Consider the following 15,986-nt stretch of genomic DNA (forward strand, 5'->3'; position numbering starts at 1 on the left):
AAACACAATGGGTGTAATTGTGTTTCCATTGTCCTCAAATTGTCAGAAATGTGCGCCAATCATTCTCCACATGGGATGAGGGCAAAACTTAAATATTGTACTTTTGTACATTTTCTAGTTTTATTTGCACATTGCCCTTGGAAAATGTACCCTTCTGTTTCCATTGTCCTTGATCCATCACAAATTAGACACATGGTTCCAAAGAGAGACATAATTGTACTCCGATATTTATATCAATGGCGTATTCTAGTGTTTAGATCAGGGGTCGGGAACCTTTTTGGCTGAGAAAGCCATGATAGCCAAACATTTTAAAAAGTATTTCCATGAGAGCAATAAAATATTCTTTAACACTGTGCATTTTTAGGTAAGATCCAACATTTTTTAGAGTATAATATGTCTCTTTTTCTTTTTAATAACATTGTTATTCTGAAGGTAACCAATAATAAATAAAATACTTCTTACCATTAAGGCGACTTCTGGTGCTGCATGGTTCTGCTGATTGCTTACGTGGTTGTTTTTAACACTGTGATGACCATCAGAATTATTCATTACTTATCGTGTTAAGCAATGTCAGCTAAGATTTATCTGAGAGCCAGATGCAGTCATCAAAAGAGCCACATCTGGCTCTCAAGCCATAGGTTCCTTACCCCTGGTTTAGATTGTATGTTTTGGGGCACCTATCTTTGAATATTGTTTATTTCAGAGTTGCATGTATCTTGAAAAGATTGCTTGTATGTCCATAACTTTAAGGTTACTAGTAATGGTTTGTGCAGCCCTTTGAGACACTAGTGATTTAGGGCTATATAAGTAAACATTGATTGATTGATTGATTGATAATGTTATTAACTTGTATAAAATGCACACGCACAGAAACGGACTCCAAAAAGTACCCTTAAGGGCCCCTTATCTAGTATGTTTTGCAGTATATTGCTATATATTTGAGGGTTTTGTAAGTCTTTGCACCCTGTTGCATCACTAAAGAGGCTTTTACGTCAGCGCTAATTGCAGTAATACTCGCAGACTCAAAATATCAACATTATTTGTCTTGCTAGTCCAAAATACACCTACGGAGCAGTAAAAGGACAAAAACGGACTTCAATAATAGGAATTATTTAAGCTTTATGAAGAAAGAATAAAATGTAGGTAACTTGCATTTAAAAACATTCCACCAGCTAACCAGTTATTGCACCTGAGATCGGATTATATACAGTATATATATATATATATTTATTTGTATGGGTTGAGGTACAGTTATATGTAGCCTTAAATATTGTGCTTTTGCAGCTTAACCGTAACACAATATATGTCATGTCGTTAAAATCCTGCTACTGAGCCCCTGTTTGCTTGTAAAGACGCTTTTTTTATTGCAGCACAACTTGCAGACTCACTAATCTGTTGAGATGTCGTCATGTTTTTTGGCCTGAACATGACAGAAACGGACCCCCGATTCAGTTTTTCCGGTGTAACCGTCCTCTTGGTGACGTGTGTTTACCGGGAAAAAGGTGTTTTTGTCGTCCTCGTGCGAGTGCAACAAGTCTAAGATTAGTGCCGGCGTTTGTCATGCTCCTCACAGTGGAGGCGGGTCGGCTTTTTATTTTTTTTATTTTATTTTATTTTTTCTTCAAAGCTGCTCCGAATTTGTCTCTCTTTGTCCATGGGTGTGGGGGGGAGGTTCATCATCGTCTTAAATAGTGATAGACAAAAGTAGCCGAATGGTGTTTTCTCTATGCACAAGACCTGTGCCAGAAATATAAACCAAATAATAGGAACAACTCTCAGAATGATGCATTGACCTTGTCGAATAATTCTATACGGTTGTGCCTTGGTGGAAGTCTCTTCTCTATCCAGTCTTCCACAAATTCTTTCTGAGCCCCCTGCCCAGGCCAGAGGCTCCTTCAGACGCCTGTTTTATTGCGTCCGTGTGCTGCAGGCTGGTCCCCTCCAGCCTTTCCCGTGCGGGAAGCAACAGTGCATGGGAGCCCCCCCACGGTGGAGCCCAGGCGTGAAGCCTCTAATGAGGGATTTTTTTTTTTCAGTTGTCAGCAGTAGGTTGGATTCAGCCCACAGGGTTGGACGCTGAGAAAAAGGAGGCTACGTGGGGGTCATTTCCACCGGGGCTAACCGCTAGCGGGCTTTCATGGGCTTTACAGGTGCCTCTGTGCTATTGTTCTCCTAATGGAGTTTAGTGTGAGGTGGACTGGATGGCAATTAGCGGGCAGGGGGCTGCTTTGACGCCACACTCTGAGTCATCTGCAGAGAGGTTGCTCATATATGCAAAGTACAAAGCGGGTTGTATGGCATTGTGTGGATTGACAAAGCTTAGCATTCATACTTAATCAGCTTAGTCCGTCCTCCAGTTTATTTCCTTTTGTACACACACACATTCGTGCACTTTCTCCTCTTTTTTTTCCCCTCCTTGCCCCGCTCAAGTTGTATTAGTAGCCCTTGAATGAAGAACTACGGTATTCCCATATGAAAGTATTTTTCAGCAATGCGAAGAGGTCCCTCGTAGTCGTGTATTGCACGTGTGTGGTCTAAATGTGGAATTTAAACTGTTTCAAAGTGCTTTTAGTAAGTTTTATTGGGAGCATTTTGTGTTTCTACAGCTTTAATGCCAATGGGGACGGCGTGACGAAGTTGGGAGAGTGGCTGTGCCAGCAATCTGAGGGTTACTGGTTCAATCCCCACCTTCTACCATCCTCGTCACGTCCGTTGGGTCCTTGGGCTAGACACTTCACCCTTGCTCCTGATGGATCCTGGTGAACGCCTTACATGGCAGCTCCCACCATCAGTGTGTGAATGTGTGTGTGAATGGGTGAATGTGGAAATACTGTCACAGCGCTTTGGGCTCTTTAAAAAGGGGTAGAAAGGCGCTATACAAGTATCAATCAATCAATCAATCAATGTTTATTTATACAGCTCTAAATCACAAGTGTCTCAAAGGGCTGCACAAACCACAATGACATCCTCTGTAGAGCCCACATTATGGCAAGGTAAAACTCACCCCCCCGGGGACCGAAAGCAATGGATGTCGAGCGGGTCTAACATGATATTGTGTACAAGTACAACTATGTATTTGCCAATTTAATGAGTCGTACTTGTCTGTAATTACTTCCCATACATTTGTCCGTTTTTTTCTTGCAGTATTATATCTATTGTCTCTTTAAAAATTGGTATTTTTCCTTTTAAAATTGTCGTTTTTTTCTTGTCATATTAAAAGGGATCTGCACTTTTTTTTTTAAATATAAAATGCTCAACTTTGAAAATGTTATTCATTTTAAAAAGAGTTGTTTAATTGATAAGGGTCTTCATGGACTTCACCGCCTCTCTCCACATACATCTAACTGAGGACTGACAGAGGTTTTGGCATCGGAGCCTCCTCCAGAGAAAAAACAACCTTTGGACAAACAGTTCTGCTGGTCCAAAGAAGTCATTTTATATCATGAGGGACGGCTCGGCGCTGTTGGGACAGTGGTCGTGCCAGCAGCCTGTGGGTTCCTGGTTCGATCCCCAGCTTCTGCCAACATAGTCAAGTCCATTGTGTCCTTGAGCAAGACACTTCACCCTTGCTGCCGGTGGGTCATGGTTAGCGCCTTACATAGCAGCTCCCGCCATCAGTGTGTGAATGTGTGTGTGAATGGGTGAATGTGGAAATAGTATTAAAGCGCTTTGAGTATCTTGAAGCTAGAAAAGCGCAATACAAGTATATCCCATTTACCATTTACATTTTTGGAACAGACTTCCCACATACTTTTTACATTTTTAAAAAGCATCTAAAAATGTTTCTTAAAATCCCCAGTCATGTCGTCACTTTGATTAATTTCATTGTTTTTATTTTTTGTCTATTTGTTTTTGACATGGTAAATGTTTTATTGTCCTGTGTTTTTGTTTTTATGTTTTGGGACTTCTGATGTAAATGAGCAAATATGCTATAATCTGGCTCATTTACAATCTGTAAATCAGATTGTTCTTCAATGTGCATTGTCCTAAATAAACCTCTTTCTCACTCTCTCTCTAATGCGAGACAAGAACGCATGTCTTTCTTTTTCTTATGCATTCCAATTTGTAAGTACAGAAAGTATGAGGAGGCTAACAATGCTAATGCGAGTAATCTATCGCTCCCATAAAAAAAAGAAAAAACGCCAGCAAAACCCAGTTTACATCTCGTAACCTGAATACTAACCAAGTATTAGCTATATTGTTATTATAAGCGCTAACGCGGAGGAACTACTTTTAGCGGCGCCATGATCACAGAGCAACTATCTTACGGAGCTATTGTCATACTGAAGTGGTGACTTGCTGCATTCCCTTTGAGTCTGTGAAAGTTTGTGCTTGTTTATAAATCATGCCTCTCACTTGTATAGTTGAACGTTGTGGCTATAAACTGAGAAGGTGGCGTTTTTTACATTCAATTGATACCCTCAGGTCGCAAGGAAAAAAATGAAAAAATGCTCGTTTTGTTTTTTGTTTTTTTTCACTTTCATGAGGATTATGATTAATTTGCGATCCAAACAAGAATCTATTAACATCCAATCAGTCAGCTCCCAGTGAGAGCAGATATTGTACATTAAGTGATTGTTTTATTATATTTTTAGTTTGTATTTCTTGTTCAACCTTTACCAATAAGGCTATTTTCTGGATCTGCTTATAACTCAGCTTCTTCCTCCTTGTATTCAGGCTCAAAAGGAAAAGGTTCTGGATCATCATTTGTCCTTAAGTATTCATCGTTGTTTCTTATAAAGTTTGACGTGATTTTTTTTCCCCCCCTGCTCAGCTATTCAGTCACATCATAGTGTTGATTTAGATGCCCATATTTACTGTGCAGATTTACTTTAAAAAAAGAGAAATGTGGGATACTTCTCTGGTTGCCTTATTTGTATTTTACCTTATTAAATGTATTTATTCAATGTTTGGCAAAGCGGGTCCAGAGCAGGAGGGGATGGAGAGAATAAAAAAGGAAGACAGAGGGGAAATTTTTCACATGATTAGTAGTGTTGTTGTTGAAGGAAATAGCCAACGTAATGCGTTCGTGAAACTAATATGCCGCCGTATGCTTAGAATGATCAAAATACTTAAATATTAAATGTTATTATGAATGTGCTTGTTACTACATTACATGTATACTTACAACATGTAAATAAAACATTCATGGAGGTTTCTGGATGTTTTTTGAGCTCTTTACTAGCGGAATAAGGCAACTCACATTGCATCCATTGTTATGACTTCTGCCAGCATTTATTTACAAGTTAAAATGCATGAAAAAGGCAACAAACATATATGTGCTTGTCTTACATAAGGAATACTAACCATGATTTAAAAAAAAAAAAAGTGCAGTTCCATTTAAGACATAATTTGTGTTTTTTGTTGCAGTGTTATACATTTGGTTTCCCAAAAATATGTATTTTTCTTTATAAAATTTTAGTTTTTTCATGTCATGATGAAATATAACTGTTATTTCTTGCAGTATTATAATGTTTGAGTCCTAAAAAGATTACTTTTTCCTTGAAAAAATATATTTTTTCATGCACTACTGTAATTTTTGTCTCTTAAAATATATATTTTTCCTTTTAAACACAATTTTTTTCTTGTTTGATTTTTTTTTTTTTCAATAGTACAACTTGAAAAAAAGATTTCATAATACAATATGTCATGGTTTCGGACATATTTCTGTAGTTTCCTCACAATGATTCAACTTTAAAAAAAATCTTATTTTGTGTAAATAGCAGACTTTTTTTCTGTATCAATTTTATTCTTGTGAAATTCAGATTTTTCTTCCCCAACTATTGCAACTTAACTCTATAAAATGTGTGTTATTCCTCATATTATTAGAAACAAGTTTTAATATTACAAGAAATACATATATTTTAGTAAATTTTATTTTATCATAGTATAACAACTTTGTTCTTGTAAATTGAATACTTTTTCTTACCAAAATATTCAATTATAATTTATGTAGACTTTGTTTTTTTCCTCATAGTATGAGAACAAATGATAATATTCCAACTAAATCATATCCAAATTGTGTTTTTTCTCATAAAGTTATAAGAAAAAGTTATAGTGTTGCAAGAAAAACATGTATAAAAATCACCAAAAATTATTCCCAAGCGCGTCCAACGCTACTGCTCACTCCTCCCCTCGCCTCCCAGGGGGTGATCAAGGGTGATGGGTCACATGCAGAGAATAATTTCGCCACACCCAGTGTGTGTGTGTGTGTGACAAACATTGGTACTCCAACTTTAACTTTATATTATCGTAAATGCTATTTTTTCCTCATAGAATAACAACTTGATTATTGTAAAAACATGACGTTTCTTTTCAAAATATTCCATATCATGTCATAATATGAGAAATTGGTATATCACAAAAAAAACATATATATTATCGTAAATGTTATTATTTCTACTAGTATAAAAACTTTATTATTGTAAAAGTCTAAATTTTCTCTCCAAAATATTACAACTTAACTGCTGTAAAAAGTCAAACATTTTCCCACTATAGTAAATTCTTAGTCTTTTAAATCATTTTCTTTCAATGTATAAAGAGTATATGATGTTGTAGTTTTTTATCATTTGTGTGCGTGAATGTGTGTACGCGTGCATGCGTGCGGCAGAATTTGCAGTGCAAGTACATTTTACGTCCTTTTATTTACACACACAAACCCTTAATACGGCCTTCATTTAGGACTCCAACCATATGTGTGTCATCCACTATTTTATATATGTATACACCGTAACTCTGCACTTCTGCAACACAATAGATGCCATGTATCACACACAACATCGCAACATTAAGTAGTGGGCCAGGAGGATGTGAACGTCAGCAACACTCGCATAGCCGTGTTAGTTAGGTGCAGTGCGAACAATACAGTCTCATTGTAACAGCGACAAGTTAGCATATACAGTACACGCCAAAAGCTTGGGTACACCTTCTCCTTATTCAATGCGTTTTCTTTTTTTCATGACTATTGACATTGCAGATTGTCACTGAAGGCATCAAAACTATGAATGAACGCAAGTGGACTTATGTACTTTACAAAAAAAGGTGAAATAAATGAAAACATTTTTTATATTCTAGTTTCTTCAAAGAAAGCACACCTGTGAAGTGAAAACCATTTCAGGTGACTGACTACCTCTTGAAGCTCATCGAGAGAATGCCAAGAGAACAGTAATCAGAACAAAGGGTGGCTATTTTGAAGAAAATAGAATTTATAACATGTTTTCAGTTATTTCACCTTTTCTGTCAAGTACGTAACTCCACATGTGTTCATTCATAGTTTTGATGCCTTTAGTGACAATCTACAATGTAAATAGTCAGGCCAATAAAGAAAACGCATTGAATGAGAAGGTGTGTCCAAACTTTTGGTCTGTACTGTATGCTGAAGAAAAACAACATCATCAATCTTACAGTGCCCACATTTGTATCTAACTGAGGGTTACCAGAACTTTAGGCTTAGTTTTAAGATGTGTAGCAAAGCCTTTTTACTAAGTGTTTACCCCAAGTTCCCACAGCCACTTCTCAGAACCTTGCATAAAACCTCATGATGTCTCAGTACCTTTTATAGCAGACCTGGAAAAATTAAGGCCCAGGGGCCACATGCCCGTTAAGCTTTTCAATCCGGCCCGCCGGATATTCCCAAATAATAATTTTATATCTTTAAGATGGAAACTGGAGCTGCCATCATGATGTGTAGTGATGTTTTCAAATGACCGTAAGTCTTCATCTATATAAAGTATTTCAATGGTTGGATATACTAGTTACTATGGTAATCTTATTAGTTACTATGGTAATCTAATTAGTTGCTATGGTAATCTAAGTCACAGCAGCTCAGATGAGGCACTAAGCAGTGTTGGCGTGGATTGTTTCCACAAAGTGTTTCCAGAACGAGCCTGAAATGCGGGTGTCAGGGACAGACGCGGGAGGAGATTTTCACAATAAAGTTCTAAAGCTTAGTGATATATCCCATATATCAGATTGGAGGTGGGTTTATTTTTTTTTTACCCTTTGCATTCATATTTTGCTGTGTTTGTTGCCTTTTGCTTGATTATGAAATATGTCGATGAGAGGGGACGTGACGTTCATATGTTGTCAATATTCAGTATTTTATCGTTCATCGTTAATATTGTAAAACCCACATTCTTTATTTTAATGTACATTCTGCGTGTCTCATTCGGTAAACACATTTAAAATTCCATTCCGTTTTCAAGGCGGTCTGTCGTAACGTTTTTAGCATTCAGACATTATCCTGGGGTTTTGTAATAGTGTTCCTAAAAATAGATATAGAGGCCCCGGACACATTTTTTTCTCTAAATTTGGCCCCCCAGTCAAAAATAATTGCCCAGGCCTGTTTTATAGTGTGGATACAGTCTCCACATAGAGCTCCCTGCCGCTACACACACACACACACACACACACACATGCATGTTTTGTAGTGCTGCAGCAGTCCAAGTCCATCACATGTGCGCCTCACGTCTGGTGGGTGCAGCAAATGGACTGTCTCATTGTTAACCTCCGCTCCTCGGCCCGATGCGCTGCTTTAAAGCCGCCCACCTGCCGACCCCCCACAGCCCCCCCCCCCCCCCCCCCGACCCCCATCTCAAGAGCTGCCTCCTCCCTCTTCTTACTTTTCCTTCCATCTTTCTTTCCACTTTTGTGAGCAACCCCCCCAGCTTGTCTTTCAGACTCTTCTCTGCTGTTATCTCCACCTTCGCATCCCCCTCCTCATTCAACACCACCCCCGCCATGTCCCGTGCAGTGACCAGACGCCACAAATTGGGAACATGTGTCACATCCAGGGAGTAATTAAGCGACGCCAGGAGCCGGCGATGTAACCAATATGTGTGTTGGAAGTGATGGGGATGGGACACCACTCATATTCGGATTGATTCCTGCAGTGGAAATAAATGGTGGGTTTATTTCCGTTATCAAATATTAGAAAATTATAAGTCCTTTTCGGTTTACAAGGGATTTTTCCAAGACGTTCCAACAGTAACATGTGTGCTTGGACCTGTTTATGAAAGATGTTTGAAAAAAATGACCTTTGAAGACGTGACTTTTTGGGACGTCCATCATGAAGCAAAAACCTCCCTCTTATGGGCGTAAAACTTTGACTCTCTCCTAGGTCAATGAGCCTGCTCCCTGTACACAACCAGCGCTTTGTAAACAAAACACAAAAAAGCACAAAAAAAAGCAGGCTAAGCTACACATCTTAAATCAATCAAGCTTTATTGCAAACTCCAACGCCCAAGTAGACATACAATCACATACAGTGGGGCAAAAAAGTATTTAGTCAGCCACCGATTGTGCAAGTTCTCCCACTTAAAATGATGACAGAGGTCTGTAATTTTCATCATAGGTGCACTTCAACTGTGAGAGACAGAATGTGAAAAAAATATCCAGGAATTCACATTGTAGGAATTTTAAAGAATTTATTTGTAAATCATGGTGGAAAATAAGTATTTGGTCAACCATTCAAAGCTCTCACTGATGAAACGAGGGTTTGTCTCAAAATCTCACGATAAAAGGCCCCATTCATTCTTTCCTTAACACGGATCAATCGTCCTGTCCCCTTAGCAGAAAAACAGCCCCAAAGCATGATGATTCCACCCCCATGCTTCACAGTAGGTATGGTGTTCTTATGATGCAACACGGTATTCTTCTTCCTCCAAACACGATGAGTTGAGTTTATACCAAAAAGTTCTATTTTGGTTTCATCTGACCACATGACCTTCTCCCAATCCTCTGCTGTATCATCCATGTATCCATTTTGGTATAAACTCAACTCATCGTGTTTGGAGGAAGAAGAATACCGTGTTGCATCATAAGAACACCATACCTACTGTGAAGCATGGGGGTGGAATCATCATGCTTTGGGGCTGTTTTTCTGCTAAGGGTACAGGACGATTGATCCGTGTTAAGGAAAGAATGAATGGGGCCTTTTATCGTGAGATTTTGAGACAAACCCTCGTTTCATCAGTGAGAGCTTTGAATGGTTGACCAAATACTTATTTTCCACCATGATTTACAAATAAATTCTTTAAAATTCCTACAATGTGAATTCCTGGATATTTTTTTTCACATTCTGTCTCTCACAGTTGAAGTGTACCTATGATGAAAATTACAGACCTCTGTCATCATTTTAAGTGGGAGAACTTGCACAATCGGTGGCTGACTAAATACTTTTTTGCCCCACTGTACAGTATATATAACAAACAAAATACAGTATAAAAGGCATTATCACTTCCTATTAAAAACTGTGCTTATGCATATTCAGTAAAAGGCATCTAAAAAAAAAAAAATCAGCAAAAAAATAGATATACTTTTAAAATGTGTCCACACATTCTATAAAAGGCAGAGATACCAGCGTTTCGATACATAGGATTGGTGCCTAACTGAACTACACCTAGGATAAGTTATCTGAATAATATGATCTGCCTGTCACTTAAAAACATGGGTATTGTAAGTTGCATCATGTTGTTTTTAATTCAGGGAATAGGCTAAATGTTGCTGTTAAAATGTAAAAAAAAAAAAAAAAAAAAAAGCAGGCTTTGCTACAGATCTTAAACTATAGAAACCACTGCCAACTCTTTCAGTCATCTACATGTGTGGATGTTGTAATTCACATCATGTTGTTGCTATTCAGGCAACAGGAGCATGACGTCGCTGTTAAAATGTGAGTGTAATGTTAGCAGTACTGTTGCTAACATAGCTATGCTAACGTTGCTAAAGATGGTGTACTCCTGTCCCACTCCTTAATGTCATGTGCTTTATGGCATCTGTTATGTTGGACGAGTGCAAAGTTCCAGTGCATCTGTAAAATGTTGAGGAAGTGCAAAATAGCACTTGTTGGAGACACACACCCATCTTATTAGCATTAAAGCTACAAACATACAAAGCCACATTTTGCCCGTAGAGCTTATGAAAGTCTAAACTCCAGCATCAAGGCTAGATTTTGGTCAACAGACTTTCAATACACTATTGTGGGACCAATGAGAATGATTTAAAGGTATTATAAATATAATATCAATAGAACTTCAAATGTGAATTGCAATTTTGGGGGAATTTTGCCTACACAATCTCTCCGTAAGACAAGAACACATGAGTTTAACTTTTTTTTAATGCATTTTAATTTGTAATACATGGCAAGTAAGAGGTGGCTGACTGTGCGTCTAATGAATGTCATCTATTGTGCCCTCTAAAAAAACATCTGTACATCTATTGATTGTTGTATTATATTCCTAATTTGTGTTTCTTGTTTAGCATTTAGAAATATGGCTACTGGCTTGATCTGCTAATCACTCAGTTTCTATAACTTTTAGCTCATACTCCGCATATTTGGGCTCAAAAAAATAAGGTTCTGGATCATCATTCGTCCGAAAGTAGTCATTGTTGGCTCTCGTGAAGTCTGCCATGATTTGTTCAGTTCAGTTCTGTTCCACTTCATTTCGAACTTGCCTACGATACAATGTAATGCATCACACAATTCCAGTTGTTTTATTACAGCATGTCCGAAAAGGAGTAGGAAGAAGCAGAGCTTATTTAATCCTACCCCTTTTCATACCATAGCAATTTTATCCAATTTCCTTGTTCTCTGTAAGAGAACAGTGAACAAACAGATAAATAATAAATAAATAATATACCATTGTAAGCAAATCAATATTAAACACATAAATAATGTTTGTCTGAATAAAAAAAAAAGACAAAAAAAGGATTCATCATAATTCTTGTTCTGTGTACTTTGTAAACACTATCTCATCCTCTGTATATTCAGGTTCAAAAAATTAAGTTCTGGATCATAATTTTGAAGTACCAAGTACTTTAAATTTGTAGCAAAATTTGTCCTCTGCATTTGACCCATCCCCTTGTTCACCCCCTGGGAGGTGAGTTTATCCCAAAGTAGTCATTGTTGGCTCTCGTGAAGTCTGCCATGATTAGTAGTGTTGTTTTTTTAAAAGAAAGAGCAAAAGTTGTGATGCGTCTGTGAAATGAATATCCCGCCGTATGATTAAAATGATCAAAATAAGTAAATATAATGTTATTATGAATCTGCCTGTTACTACATTACATATATACTGTACCTGTAGCGTGTATATAAAACAATCTTTGACGTTTTTGGGCGAATCCTATTACCTCCATTGTTAGCCACCGTGTTATTGCAGTAAATTACGAGTTAGAATTTAGAAGAAAAAAAAAGAATTTAGAAAAAAAAAAAAGAAAACGTGTTCTTGTCTCACATAAAGTTTGTAAATGATAGGCACAATTCCACAAATCATGCAGTTCCCCTTTAACTTGCTTTACAAAAGTGTTGATGAGTCAGTCTAATTCCCATAATGTGCAGAAGTAGATAAGATGATGTCACAGTAAGTCTTTTTGACATGACGTGTCCTGGTGGGTGTCGCCGCTGTTTGATTCCATCCTTTGTTCATCTCTTATCTTAAATGAATTCTACCGGGGACCACTTTTTTCCCCCCGATGGCTGGCTCGTCACTGGCGGTGACTTGTAATACAACTACCCCCCATAATGCCCACCCGCCGAGATGTTACATCCTAGTTAAATCCCCCTTCCCTCCTTCTTTCCACTTGCTCAATTATTCATTAATCGCCTGCTAATTGGCAGTGGATAAAAGGCGCCTGAACTAGGCTAAGGGTTTTTTTGTTTTTTTTTACCGACAAACAACAGCAACAAAAATATACCACACAGGAGATTTTACTGGAAATCCTGAAGTCTTTGATTACATACATGTCGAAGACATAAGGCCGTTAACTGAGCGTCGGTCACATGATCCAATAAGTAGAAGAAGAGAAGAAGCCTTACGAGCTCAAGTGGGTTAGAGGTGACCTGGTGACCTATTGACCTGTTAGGTACGTGAATAGGTTTGTGTGTGTGTGTGGCGCTGGAGAGCATTAAACACACACGAGTGAGCCCCAGACTGTAAACACACGTGAGAGATGAAAGAATTGGCAGGCCGGCTCATTATTTGGCAGGATCACAACATTAGGAACACCTGCACCATCTAATGAGATCCAGTAGGATAGCGCTGCGTTCATTCTGCTCCCCGACCCCTCCCAAAAGAGACGCTTTCCTTTTTTATTTGCACGGCACTGATAACTCCTACTCATATTTTCATATGATTGACGGCGTCATTCAAAAGTGAGCAGTTGTCTGTTTATTGCCTGGAATTCAATAATCTAGCTGTACCTAATGAAATGTCCAGCCAGTGGATGCATGTTCTCCCCGCCTGAAGGGGTAGGGAGAGTGTAGAAGGGGTCACATGTGTCCCGCCAATGCTACACACAATCACACGCACACACACACACACACACACTCACACACACACGCATGCACGCACACACACACACGCGCACGCACGCACAGGCCCCTCATTAACTTGCATCTCAGCACACTGCGCCTAAGCGGGATCATCCAATTCTCCTGGCAGTTTTTGGACCAGGTCGACCTTTGTCTTCTGAGGGTGACAGAGAGAAGACAGAAGTGTGCGTGCGTGCGTGCGTGCGTGCGTGCGTGCGTGTGTGTGTGTGTGTGTGTGTGTGTGTGTGTGTGTGTGTGTGTGTGTGTGTGTGTGAGAGGGTTTGAGTGTAAACGGGCATAAGTACAACCCAGTTCTTCGGTTCATGTCCCCCCTCTTGGCCCAAAATGGTTCCGTGACAGACTGACCCCTGAGTGGCGTCAGAAGGCGAGGACACATTTGACGGGGCAAAGATAGAAAAAGAGCAGGAAGTGCGGTCAGTTGGTTCTGGGAGAGCGCGGTGGGCTCGGGGGGCGTAGACGGACAGAGTGAGTGATTGTCTTCGGGTCAGAACCGCAGCGAGCTGCTTCCTTCCTGCCCGCATGCGACAGAGTAAACCTCCGATTCCTCACGGCTGACACCTCCCATCACATTCGACCCCGGGAGGTCCGACCCGGTGAAACCCAATACTTTTTTTGTGGCAGAACCGGGCCTTTGATCAACTCTGCTTGAAGCCCTCAAAGGGCTGGCAGCTCTGTGGTTGTGTGGTTTGACAGCGGTCCCTGAGATAACCTGGGGGGAAAATCATTCTCAAAATACATAAAAATAATTATATTACTATTTGGACAAATTTTGCTTGACAGTATATTGACCTACAAATGATTGCAGATATAATAACGCTATTATTGCCATTATTTTTATGAGACCAAAATTAACACGATAATACATAACTATGGGCAGCACAGTGAAACGGGGGTTATTGCATGTGCTTCACAATACGAAGGTCCTGAGTAGTCCTGAGTTCAATCCTGGGCTCGGGATCTTTCTGTGTGGAGTTTGCATGTTTTCACCGTGAATGCGTGGGTTCCCTCTGGGTACTCCGGCTTCTTCCCACCTCCAAAGACATGCACCTTGGGGTAGGTTGATTGGCAACACTAAATTGGCCCTAGTGTGTGAATGTGAGTGTGAATGTTGTCTGTCTATCTGTGTTGGCCCTGCGATGAGGTGGCGACTTGTCCAGGGTGTACACCGCCTTCCGCCCGATTGTAGCTGAGATAGGCTCCAGCACCCCCCGCGACCCCAAAAGTGGTAGGAAATGGATGGATGGAATACATAAATACAAAATTCCTGCAGAAATGTTGATGGGCCTGCTACCTGTGTCCTGGACCTCTGGCCAGGGGTCGGTGGAAGCCGCCGTACTTATTAGATGTGCCGAGTGTCTGAATCCACGAGTTTAGGAGTAACTGTATAAAATGAGCCATAGAGCTAGCCAGAAACATTAGCATGTTTACATAAAAATGCTTACACTTAGCACGTGTGTTAACAATAGCATGATAACAGTCAGCATGTTTCATATACCAAGTTATTTGACTCAAAGGTGTATGGCTGCGTATATAGAACAAAAAGTGTAAAATTAGATAACAAAGGTAGCAAGTTTAAATTAGCTTGCTATCATGCTATTGTTTGCATGCTGTACCAAGTAATAGGACTCTGGGCTGAACAGTTGCAAAACCAGCTAAAAAAGTTAGCATGCTAATAATGTTAGCATACTAGCAAGCATGTATAACCTTTCAAATGCAATAAACTTATATTTCCCATATATTTAAGCATTGTAATCGGAATTAAAACGTTTACATCTCCAAGATATATAAACCAAAAATAATAACAATAACATATTTTGTCTGCGAGCAAACTTTTGCACTTGAATACAAATCACAACCAAAAGCAATAACATATGCTCAGGAGAGGTTGTAGGCTCTTAAATAAAAGTTAAAGTTAAAGTACCAATGATTGTCACACACACACACACACACACACACACACACACACACACACACACACACACACACACACACACACACACACACACACACACACATACACACACACATACTAGATGTAAGAACCAAAACAATAAATCAACTGGCTAAATAAAGTATTGACTAACATAGCACTTCAATATTGAACATGTAGGCAGAGGTAGAGTTCTATTTTACTTACCTGACAATCAACTGAGGACCTGTTTTAACAAAAGTGCAGAGTAACAATATAAACCCTACAGTATGAGCAGATGTAATAACGCAGGGGTGTCAAAATCATTTTAGATCAGGGTCCACTTGAAGAAAAATCTACTCCCAAGTGGTGCGGACTGGTAAAATCACGGCACAATAACTTAAAAATAAAGACAACTTCAGATTGTTTTCTTTGTTTAAAAATAGAACAAGCACACAAATTGTACAAATCATAATGTTGTTGTTTTTTTCATCAGTCAACTCATTGGTGTTAATTTTCAATCTATCAAGATGAAAACATTATATCAAAATCAAATTACAGGAGGTTATTTTTGAGGTGTGATCATTTTCCTTGACTGATGTACTAACATCATGTGGTTTATTTTGTACATATGTATCATCATCTACAAAGATACAAAGAATTACCTTTTCGACATCCAGTGGACACATTTAGAACAGCTGATTCTTTCATTCAAAAATTTCAGGTAAATTTTTATACTTCGCAAACTCA

The 15,986-nt window shown here is 38.9% G+C and overlaps 1 protein-coding gene across 1 annotated transcript in view; it reads left to right on the forward strand.

Annotated features, from left to right (window-relative positions):
- The window catches only part of LOC133560359 (ephrin-B3-like), a 184,918-nt gene that overhangs the window by 1,120 nt on the left and 167,812 nt on the right, over positions 1–15,986 (forward strand). The gene's annotated exons all lie outside the window — the stretch shown is intronic.

Source organism: Nerophis ophidion, linkage group LG10 (genome assembly GCF_033978795.1).
Source record: "Nerophis ophidion isolate RoL-2023_Sa linkage group LG10, RoL_Noph_v1.0, whole genome shotgun sequence".
Lineage (NCBI taxonomy): Eukaryota > Metazoa > Chordata > Actinopteri > Syngnathiformes > Syngnathidae > Nerophis > Nerophis ophidion.